This window comes from Bidens hawaiensis, unplaced genomic scaffold (assembly GCF_021521415.1).
Source record: "Bidens hawaiensis isolate Kalapana, Puna unplaced genomic scaffold, B.hawaiensis_p1.1 tig00022893_1, whole genome shotgun sequence".
In the NCBI taxonomy this organism is placed as follows: domain Eukaryota; kingdom Viridiplantae; phylum Streptophyta; class Magnoliopsida; order Asterales; family Asteraceae; genus Bidens; species Bidens hawaiensis.
The window spans coordinates 340,611-353,325 of NW_027493579.1; the positions used below are offsets into that span (position 1 = coordinate 340,611).

At 32.6% G+C, this 12,715-nt stretch overlaps 1 pseudogene across 1 annotated transcript; it reads left to right on the forward strand.

Moving 5' to 3' along the window:
- Positions 1–9,282: 9,282 nt before the first annotated feature.
- Positions 9,283–12,404, forward strand: LOC143566456 (uncharacterized protein At4g28440-like; annotated as a pseudogene). Its single transcript, XR_013141232.1, has 3 exons — positions 9,283–9,323; positions 10,573–10,800; positions 11,988–12,404. The product of XR_013141232.1 is annotated as an uncharacterized protein At4g28440-like (transcript).
- Positions 12,405–12,715: the final 311 nt, after the last annotated feature.

Genomic DNA, 12,715 nt, shown 5'->3' on the forward strand with positions numbered 1-12,715 from the left:
TGTTAAGTTTCTTTGCAGGCGGTGTACTTTAAACATTTTTTTCCTACACGTTATGTCCTTTACCTAACTGGGTTAGAAAAACTCAGTTAAATACCTTCACGTGAAACGCATGTGAGGGCATATTGGTCTTTTCGTCTACCCTGCAACTTCTTCTTCTTCTTCTTCTTCATTTTGCATATCTCAATCAAAACCCTAAAATCATCTTTAATATGTCAAAATCAAATGTAATTTAAATATTTCAAGATATAACCCACTGTCTCCAACCTCCCGTCACCGTCTTCCCCACTCAACTGCCGCCACCGTCTCCCAGCTCCAACGACGCCACCGTATCTCACCTCCACTGCAGCTAAAAACCCATTAAAACTCTATATATCTCTCTAAAAAACCCTTTACAACCACTGCATCTACCGTCTACGACATCCACCGACGGCCACAGCGAACACAAATCGTCAAAATCTCGTCCTAGTTCCTAAATTAGCCCTAATTAGGGGTAAGCTTGATTCATGGATCGATCGATATTAAAACCATTGAAGCCAAAAATCGAACCCTAGGCATAATTCTAACCTCAACGTGGTGGTGGAGGCTGCGCGTGGGTCGCCATGGTAATGGTGGCCGGAAAATCAATTGTGACGTCGATGGTGAGGACCGGACGGTTAAACTCTGACCTCAATAAATTTCATATATGCGAAAAGCATCGTGCAAGGTTTCCGATGACAGCTGGACGGTGGTGGAGGAGTAGCGGTATTCCGGTGGATGGTAATGGCAGCCGGACTATGGTTGTCTTCAATTAGATCTGGCGGACTGTAGCAGCCGGAGCTTATCGAGTTTGATTTTCGGTCGAATTGCATCGAGAAGAAGCCGGAATTTGATATTTGAAGAACATAGTGGAATGCCGAGATGGTGATAATGAATTAATGATAATAATCTGGTTATTGGAAGTATGCGTTGATTAATTCAAAGGGATTTTGGATTTTTGTTCTAAGATTAAGATTAATTATGTTATTTGTGCAATTTGTTTAATTGCTATTATATGAAAGGACAAAACTACCCTCACATGTGCCTCACGTGATGGGATTTAACTGACTTTTTCTAACCCAGTTAGCGTGAAGGACAAAACTTGTAGGAAAAAAAAGTTTAAAGTACACCGCCTGCAAGGAAACTAAAAAAATGACACGAACCGTAATTCGTCTTATTTTAAAGGACAAAATTTGTAATCGGGTCTACATTAAAAGTGTTTTAGTTTGATCTTTAATGATCTAGAAAAGGACTTATCCCAAAAGAAATATATACCCTTAGTCCCTTACCTATCACTTGACATTAATGCTTCTTTTTTGTGTGTGTGCAGAACAAACCCCACTTTGTATGGTGAGCTTGCTAAAGGCCAAAGCCCCAAGGTCACCTCTTTTTTCAATTATTATTAACACTAGTTATAGTTTTAGTTGTTTCACATTATTTACATTTATCTTTTTATATCATATATATATAAAGTAAATGATTTTGAGAAAAGTGCACAAAAAGCTAACAAATTGTATAAAAAGTGTTTATGTGAGATACATATAATCAACTTTTGATCTAGTTACTAAAAAAGGACAGATACTTTAAAACTATATGTGTGAGAATGACTGCTTGCATATTTCATTGAGTTTACTAATTACTTGTATCAAATTTAATTTTTACTCAATAAACATAAAAATTGAAGTTTGTTCTAAATTGAACTAAAAGGATTGATTACTTTAAATGTAAAATTATTTACATGAATCTCTTACTTTTTATCATGTCCCACTTTATTTATAAATTTATGTTTAAAAGTATTTAAAGTGTTAAATGTATAAAACTTGTTTTATTCTCAATTGTTTCTTTCTTTTTTTAATTCATATATTTTTTCCTCATACCTATTAAAAAACTACCAGTTCTTTTTTTTAACACATGTGAATATTGCACAATAAAAATAGTTAAATGATACTGAAAAGTGAAAACATGCCTATCATATTATTTACCTCCATTATTTATAATACAGTATAACTTAGCTTATCAATGGAAGAGATTAATACAGATGAAATCTAACATAAAATTTTTTACATGGGACAATGTACACTACATCCATGTTCTTAATTTCTTGGTTTAACTATAACACAGTTTTTGGTATTCGCTTGCGCGGACTCTCGAGTTTGCCCATCACACATCCTGGATTTTCAACCTGGTGAAGCCTTTGTGGTTAGAAACATTGCTAACTTGGTTCCTCCTTATGACACGGTGATCTCTCAAAACTTTACAATTAATTAATTATCTTGATTTTACATATAGATCTAGCTAACTGATCAATACTATATTCATTTCTAGAATACTTGATTAATTAATATAGTTTTTTTTCTCTCTAAGAAGTCAAACCCATCTTTCAATCATAAATTCATAATTGCTAACATGTTGTCCAGCACATGGTCAAACTATATACACATAAGGATACATTATATAATGTTGAAATGCTATAAACTAGGGGTTTGAGAGTGCATAAACTAAAACCGAAAAAACTGAAAAAACCAAAGTACCAAACTGAAACAAAAATCGACGGTTTGGTTTATTTATTTGTTAAGACTGAACTTACGGTTAGGTAAATAAAAACTGAACGAGTTTATGGATTTTCATTTTATATTTTATTATAAGTAATTTATAAAATATATTAAATATGTAACTCCGGTATTTTTTTTCCCCAAATGTATAAAATCAATTAGTTATTAATCAACAAATTGATTTAGGTTGAAAAAGCCCCAAAAAAAATATTCGACCCAGAAATTTTTAAGCTCAAATGACAAAAGCGAAAAACTAGAACCGAAACCGAAAGATTTTCAAAACCGACCCAAATTGAGCACACCCCTACTATATAACTCATAGATTCCTATGTATAGAAACTAATGATTAAACTTATTAAGCAAGTGGTTGCTTTGAATAATAGTTATCTTGGATCAATAATTGTGGGATTAGTTATTACTTTAGTTGACTTATCAAAATACCTTTTGTGCAGATTAAACACTCTGGAGCAGGTGCCGCCATTGAATATGCAGTACTGCACTTAAAGGTGAATATTAAAAAACTTTTAAAGCAGTGATTTTTGTCGTCTAAATCTAAATAATGGGGTGATTGGCTTTACTTAAAAAAATAAATAAATAATAACCACCTCTGAAAAAGAGAGAGATTTTCTCTAGTGTCATCTTTAGAAAGAAAAAAAAGGTTTGTCTAGTGGAATAGTGGCAACCGCCCACCTATCACTTTACAATTTCCATAACTCTTTATGAGTCACATATATTGGAATATGCTCATCACGGAGTTTAAGAAGATTCTCTTAAGTCAAAATGAAATTATGGGTACAAGGGTATCTAAATTCATCATATCTCATTATCATGTCTCTTTTATTTTTGAATATAAGACATCTAGACATGATTTTTTTTAGTCAAAGAGGAGGGGCATCTAGACATTCATTTAATTATTATATAAGTTTTGTTTTTATTTTGTTCATCTAATATTTGTTTACTTTTTTTTTAAATTATGAGTATACCTAACAAGCATCTTTTAAAATATTAGCTTATTATTTGAGAAAATAAAACTTTACCTTTTTATTTCATAAAAAGCCTTATTGATGCATTAATATTATAACTTCTATGATAAAAGAATAACTTTAAAAAGTAAGCTATTTAAAACAACATTTAACCATATTATAAAACCTCTACTTTTTATATACATGTAAATATATGTAATAGATGAAATAAAAATTATAAGGCAATAGCATATTAGCATATTCCATCTTTTCATTTTCACATATTTTGTAAAGAGAAAAAGAATGTGTTACCTTGCCTTAAACGGTTTACCTTTGCAATAATTCAGTGGGGCCCATTTCTTTACTTATCCTTTTCTAATCCAATAACTTTTCTCCTTATTTTATTAATAAAAAAAATTCATGGGCCAATTAAAGGAAGGGATGTGTTATCCATCCACCCTTTATAGGGTGTATATAGATATAATATGTGTGTTAAGACCATGTGTAGTCGTAAAGCTTCACATCCAGGGGTTATGCGCCACGTGGCGTTCAGTCAGAGTTATGATTTTGTACAAAAAACAAGTGTAGTCATAAAGCCTCCATAACTTGGAGGGGGGCAGTGTTTCCAGAGTTATGCACTTGTTTTTTGTTGACATTATCCGCGTTGTATCTAAAACGCACAAAAAAAAAATTCAACATAACGCGGGGGGGCGGTGTACCCCGCGTTTTCACAAAACGTTGGCCAACAACGTGACCACTACACCTGGTCTAAAAGGGTGTGTGAATATCCAAAAAGGGTGTGCGAATAACCATTACCTAAAGGTATTAGTCATCCTAGCAATTGGGAGGTGAATCATATTCAATTACTAGTTTTAATTCTTTTATATTTCTAAATATTCTTTTACCCTAATATAGCTATGACTTAAATAATATTGGTATTTTGTCTGCGTTTGTCTCTGTTTGTTTTTGGTGAACTGAACTGGCGTATGTTCTTGGGTTTGCTAGCTTCTTGCTAGTGTTCTTTTTATTATATTTGTTGGTCATTCAAAATAATAATAATAATAATAATAATATTGGTATTGTGCTTTCAGGTGGAGAATATTGTAGTCATTGGACACGGCTGTTGTGGTGGGATTAAAGGACTCATGTCCATACCAGATGATGGAACCACTGCTAGGTAACTTGTCACTTTATTATTTTGCATACAAATATTTTTCAACCAATTAAAATATCCAAAAAATAGATCATATCGTCGTCGAAAGGTATTACATATATATTCATATTTCCGTTACAGTACGTCATATAGATCGTTTAGTTAGTAGTAGTTGTCATTTCAAATATATGTTTATTGACAACAAATAACACTATAACCGTATAATGTTTATAGATCATACTGTGAAAAGATATTATAATATCCATATTTTCGTTATAGAATGTCATATTTATCATTTAGTTAGTAGTAGCTATCATTTCAAAAAGAGATGTTTATTGACAATAGATAACACTATAATAGTATAAATATTAATAGATCATACCATTGAAAGACATTATAGTATTCATATTTTCGTTATAGAATGTCATATAGATCATTTAGTTAGTAGTAGCTATCATTTCAAAAAAAGATGTTCATTGACAACTGATAACAATATAATATTAATAGATCATGCCATTGACTGATTAACGTGTATTATCGTATTCATATTTTCGTTATAGAATGTCATGTAGATCATTTAGTTAGTAGTAGCTATCATTTCAAAAAGATGTTTATTGACAACAAATAACAATATAACAGTATAATATTAATAGATCATGCCATTGACTAACTGATGGGTATTATAGTATTCATATTTTCGTTATAAAATGTCATGTAGATCATTTAGTTAGTAGTAACTATCATTTCAAAAAAAGGTATGTTTATTGACAACAGATAACAACGTAACAGTATAATATTAATAGATCATGCCATTGACTGATTGACGAGTATTATAGTATTCATATTTTCGTTATAGAATGTCATATAGATCATGTAGTTAGTAGTAGTTATCATTTCAAATAGATGTTAATATGTTATTATTGACAACAACTAACAGTATAATATTTATTTATTGTTTGAGGAAATAAACTTGATCTTTAAATATATGAAACAAATAATCAAGATTTTCCTTTATTATTATTATTATTATTATTATTATTATTATTATTATTATTATTATTATTATTATTATTATTATTATTATTATTATTATTATTATTATTTTGACTGACGCATTACCAGCTCAATATGATGAAAAGCTAAATAAAAACCATTAGATTTGCATACTTTTACTTTAGTCATACATATTGTATGTTTAGACTACAAAAAGGAAATTAATATATTCTTGAACTTGCTTAACTTAAACTAATACAAAGTACAAACTAACAGTTTTGTGTTGCATATTGAATGGGCAGTGATTTCATAGAACAATGGGTTAAAATCGGTTTGCCAGCTAAGAGCAAAGTGAAAGCAGATTGCAGAGATTTGGAGTACTCGGAGCTTTGCACCAAGTGTGAGAAGGTATTTACACACCAACTTACCAAACTTTGTATAAATTAAACCATAAAAAGAGCATATAAGTACACCAAACAGCAACATAATGTGTAAGTTTGGTAACGGGTCAAGTTGTGTTTGGGTCAAAGTGATTTGCTTTAAAGAAACATCAATTTGGTTCGGTCTAAAACGGGTCATACCAAAATGGGCCCATCTTGAAACGGGTTGTTTTATGGCGGGTAGTAGCTTCGTAATAATTTTGGTCAAATGGGTTCTGACCACAATGGGCTCACCTTGAAATGAGTCGTTTTGGAAAAAAAATTATCAAAACGGGCTGTAACGAAAATGGGCTCGTCTTGAAGTAGGTCAATTTAGAACGGGAAAATTTACACTATTGCGCAGAAAAACAGGGCCCCGGCCGCCCCTGGCCCTAAATAAGCTTCACCAATAGGCTAAGGTCGGCCCCGCAAGTATCCTTTTGCCATTTTTTTCAAATTATTAATAATAACTATATATGTCAGGGCACTATGGGTGCAAACAAGCCGAGCTGCGCGCGAGCTACTCGAGATCGACTCGTTTAAAAGCTCGATCGAGCCGAGCTTAATTGAGCCCGAGCTTGAGCTTAAAAGTAAGCTTGTTTAATAAACGAACCCGAGCCCGAGCTTCACTTATCGAGCTCGAGCCAGCTCGCGAGCCTAAACGAGCCTTTCATTTATATAATTTTTTAAAATATATACTTAATAATTATTAATTAATATGTATAATGTTATGAAAACATAAATATAAATAACTAAATAATATATATTATTTTATGCATAAATTTATAATAGAAAAAATATACAAAAATAATTATAATTAAATAAAAAATAATTAATAAATAATAAACGAGTCGAGCCCGAGTCAAGCTTGAGCCTAATCGAGGTCGGGCTCGGCTCGTTTGCACCCCTAATCAGGCTCATGTCCTTTTAGAATATGAATGTGTGACCACCTTTAATGTATTGTGCAACAAACACAGGAGGCTGTGAATGTATCTCTAGGGAACCTATTAACATACCCCTTTGTGAGAGAAGCTGTGGTGAACAAAAAGCTTTCACTAAAGGGTGGACATTATGACTTTGTGAATGGATCTTTTGACCTTTGGAATCTTGACTTTGGCATCTCATCATCTCTCATATAAATGAATGGATTCTCACACTCTTCATCAACAACACTTGTTTACATCTTTACAATAACTATAGAGGCTTAAAAAAAACTTAATTTAAGTCTTGGGTTGCATCAAGTTTGTAAAGTTTTGAGTATGTTTTCTGTTTATGTGGTTTCAGTTTGGGTGTATTTATCTTTTTGTTACGAATAACGTTGCTTTATGTGTAACTTGTTTTGATCGGAGTACTTTACCGATATACATGTAATTCCCTTAAAGAGTTTTATATAATATGCTTACAGTTTTTGGTATATTTCTGTTTATGTGTTTTCGTTTTGGGTGTATCTATCTTTTCGGTACGAATAACGTTGCTTTATGTGTAACTTGTTTTGATCGGAGTACTTTACCGATATGTTTGTAATTCCCTTAAAGAAAGTTTTATGTCAATATATGCTTACAGTTTTTGATATTTTCTATTTATCTGTTTTCATTTTGGTTGTATCTATCTTTGTTACGAATAATGTTGCTTTTATGTATAACTTTCGATATTTTGATCAGAGTACTTTACTCACATGTAATTCTCAAAAGAAAGAGTTATATAAATATGCTTACACCTATTATCTTTCTTTGTAAAGTTTTGGGTATGTTTCTGTTTGTTGTATCCATCTTTTGTAAAGGACCCAAACCCGACCCGGGTGTTGCCAATACCCGGTCATACCCGAACCCAACTCCATTGCAAAACCGGGTATTTGAAAAACCCGATTTGTGCACCCCTACACTCAAATGCCAATTGTTGAGGTGGTTTGGGCTCTAGACCGGGTTCACATAGGTTCGGCCCATATGTATTGGCCCATTCCCCGTAACACCTTCTAAGGTTTTAACGTTAAAACTATTTTGCCATACATTATTCTCGTATGAACACTAACCTAAGTACCTAACTGTTGGAGGATGTCCGGATACTCTAACCGCACGTCCCATTTTAGCAAGTTTCTTTATGTGTTTATAGTAAGATCCAAACTCGAGACTACAAAGATGACTCAAACCCGGTTTCAAGACTCACAAGCAAGATTATTGATTTAGCATTTGCAACTAAACAAAAACAAGAAAGCTTATAAACTTGCTAAATCGTGCGGGCTGGACAATGGGCCAAAACATAGCCAAGTCAATACAAAACATCAAAACAAGTTGTCTAAAAATGTAAAAACTTGGTGTGGGTCATAACATGATCCTGACAAAAATGGACTCGGTCAAACTAAGTAGTTGTAGAAAAAAGTATATTAAAATAAGTTCACGTGCTATAATTGCGGCAGGTGATGACAAGTTAGTGGTGATAACCATTATAAGATGGTGGTGAATGGTGATGGCCCATGATGGTAAGTGATGGAGAAGGCGGTGACAACGACACTAATGGGGGTGTTGATGGTGTTAGCGTTGGTGGTGATATTGATACCAGCTCATTTGGACACATCTTAAGATAATACGTTTCATTTCATAATAGTGACTTAGACCAATTATTGGACAATATTCCTAACTATCAACAAAGTAAATTATATACAAATTTCTTTTTTTTAACGTCCAACGAATCCTTCAAATTGGCTACTGATTAAATTCATTATATGGGGATACACTAGCCTTTTGATTCGGAGAAAATCCTCACCTAAGGCCAACGCCCGTGAATACTCGACCGGAGACACGACAATGTGGTGAGATAAACCAGTTAAGTTGAAAGATCCAACTATTGAACGTCACCTACATGTTTAGTCCCTCATCATCACCTGATGCCGCCGAAACTAAATAACGATGAACATGAATCGAACATGGGTCACATGAAATACCAAATGCCTTTCTTACCACTCGACCACAACCTCATTGGCAAATTATGTTCAAAAATTCCATAATCCAAATCAACCAAATTTTAAAAAAGTGGATTACACTTATTTTATAACTTTTAACAGCAAACACCTTTTTAACTTTTTTATATATGCATCAAACTAAACAAATGTAATCAATAATTTAATAATATCCACGGGGGATCCGAATTGAGGATCCAGATTCATTTACCCTAACTATAAAAACCCATTTATACTCTCATCAACTTCATTTCATTCCGTACACATATCTCTCAGGTCAGTAAATTCAATTCTATTAACCGATCCAATTTTCAATTCACATGTATCCGATCTCATATGCTTTCAATTATATTCTTCAAATTAGAATGTTGAATTGTTTCGAATTAATACATGATTAGGTTTAAATAGTTAATTAGTCTGTGATGCATGCATTTGTGTATTGAATTATGTCTTAGTTTGTTAATTGTTGAATTAAATCGTGAAGAAGTCAACTTATTGGTTGTTAATAGTCAATTTGTGTGTTTAGTTGTGATTTAGTTTGAGTTAAAATGGGAAAGATTAAATATTTTAGGTTTTTATATGTTAATGATTTTTATTATTGATGATTACGGTACACGGTGTTGTAGAACTTACTAGGCGCTAGTCAGCGGTGGGTAGGGGTGCAACGAGCCAAGCTCGAGCTCGGCTTGTTTGTAATTTGTTAATTCTTTAATTATTATTTATGTATATAATTATTATTTTTATATAATATAATATAATATATATTACTTAAATTATTTTTATCTAAATTTTATGCATAATGATAGTTATTTTATAAATATATTGAATAAAAATGCTATAAATGAAAAGCTTGTTTGAGCTCGTGAGCCGGCTTGAGCTTAATATCCAAAGCTCGAGCTCGGTTAAGCTCAGCTCGATTTGAGTTTTTAATAGGCCAATCTCGAGTAGCTCACTAGCAGCTGCTTGGCTGGTTTACACCCCTAGCTATGGGGTATCAGCTAGCGCTTAATCGGGATTAATTGGATTGGAGTTTTATATGTAAACTCACACACACACAAATCTTTATATATAGAAATTTCAATAATAATAAGGTATAGTTTTTTAAATAAGTTTTTGACCGATTTTGGCCAAATTTGACCAATGTTGGTCGATTTTTGACCGGTACCGGTTTTAGGGGCCGATTAGGTGAGATCAAATCGTTATCCCTCCGATTTCTGATTGATCACCAATTAATCGGCGCCTATTCGCGTTTTTTACAACACTAATCATACACAATATCACATTCAATCTAAAAACTGGTTGTGGTTTTAGTAGATGCATGTAAGATATATTTGGCAGTCAATTACGACCGTTTTGTTTAACGCAATCAAAACAGCGAAAAGATCATTTTTTTAGTTTTTTATAGTAGTGCTTTGGTGTTTGAATCGAAAAAAGGGCTTCTTGTTACTGTTACATCTCGCAAAAATGTTTATTGCACCACTTTATTATTAGATTTCTCCATGTATATAACACTATATTACTATAGGCTTTGTTGGAAAATGGTGGAACAAATCAAGCAACAACCAGCATTCGTTAATATCAGTGAGCTTTGTCCCAATGCTTTTGGTCTTAACCTAACTGTAACAGTGGTTAGCTCAAAAGCAATAACGACACGAGGTCACAACGGGAATCAAGGTAGAAACATGCGTCTAGCTGAATGTTTGGTTGGTGATGAAACGGGAATTGTTTGTCTTCACTGCTAGAAATGATCAAGGTATGTTTTACTACTTTAATCTGTTTATATATAATATCTAACGTTTAGTGTTAATTGCGTATGAATTGTTACATGTTAATTGGTTGAGCTTTTGCTATGTTATTGGCATTAAAATCGCGTGTTTATTTACCTTATAATTCTTAGGGGTGCAAACGAGCCGAGCCCGAGCTCGACCAGGCTCGAGCTTGGCTCGTTTAACTTATACGGAGCTCGAGCTCGAGCTCGGTTCGTTTTGTTCTTTATTAATAAAGCTCGAGCTCGGCTCGTTTCGTAGTTTTTCAAGCTCAAGCTCAAGCTCGGCTCGGCTGGTTTAATATTTATTAATTAATTTTTTATATATTTATAATTATATTTGTATATTTATTTTCATAATAAATTTATATATAAAATAATATATGTTATTTAGTTATTTTTTCCTTAAAATTGTATATATATATATACCAATTAATAATTATTAAATATATATGTATCCGCGAGCCGGCTCAAGCTCGATAAGTGAAGCTCTGGCTCGTTTATTAAACGAGCTTACTTTTAGGCTTGAGCTCGGGCTCGGCTCGATTAAGCTCGGCTCGTTTGAGCTTTTTAACGAGCCGATCTCGAGTAGCTCCCGAGCAGCTCGGCTCGTTTGCACCCCTAATAATTCTCATTTGGATTTCAATCACAAGGTTATTAAAAAAAATATGGAAAATTGTGGTGTCAAAACTTGTTCGTTTATTTGTTTGTGAATGTTAGTGTATGTTAGTGAACGTTCGTTTATTAAAATATATTAATGTTCGTTAATTTAGTTTGCATAAGTCTGCTAATTTATATATTCATTTAATTTTTTTAGGTCGTTACAATTTAGTCTAATTTTATTATCTTTTGAGGCTCAACAGGTTAACGTTCATGTTTATTTTTATTAGTGCTCGTCAATTATGTCCGTTTATATTTGTTCATCTATGTTCCGTTATGTTCGTCACTTTGTCCATTTATATTATTGAAGCGTTCGTTTATATTGTTAGTGAAAGAACACAAACGAACACGCTGATTTTTTTAATGAACGAGCACGAAAAGTCGAAAACCTTGTTTGTTTATCTGTTCGTGTTCGATTAAAGTTAAACGAACGATCCCAAACCTGCCTCGTTTGTGTTCGTTTGGTTCGTTTACACGCCTAACTATCTTATTAATAAAATACACAACTTTTTCAGTGGACGCCATGAAGGAGGGCAGTACTGTAATTTTACGAAATGCAAAAATCGACATGTACAAAGGGTCCATGAGGCTTGCAGTGGACAGATGGGGGCGTGTTGAAGTAACTGAGCCGGCTGCTTTTTCTGTTAAGGAAGACAACAACTTGTCACTTATCGAGTTTGAACTTATTGTCACAGTGGAAGAGTGAGATTTTACCCTTTTGCCCTTGTACTCGACTCTTTAAACTTATGTGTTGTGTTAATGGGTGGTTTATTTACGGCTTACTGTAAGTTTACTTACCCTTTATGCTTTTGAAGTTAAGAGTCAATGACTGTGTAGTGGTTATTATGGTTATGATGAGTTGAGAAATAGTTGTTTGAGGATGGTAAAACTGTAAAAGTACTTGATTAGTTTAAAAGTTTCATGTTTATGCATTAATATACATATTAAAAAGAGAATTGAATCCTCCTCACAAGATTACTATTCAATTTTTAAATATTTTATTAACTATTATACCCACTAAATCACTAGCATAGTAATAATGTTTTTTATTTCCTTAATTTTACTTTTTTTCAACTAATTAAAATATTTTACAAAACTATATTTTTAAACACTAAACTTGGATAAGGATTGACTTTACATGTTTTATATGTCAGTTAAACAATTTTCTTAAACTTTGCTTTTATATTTTTTTTATTGTTCGTATTTACAATGAACGAAACTTTTTTCATGATTTAAAAGTATC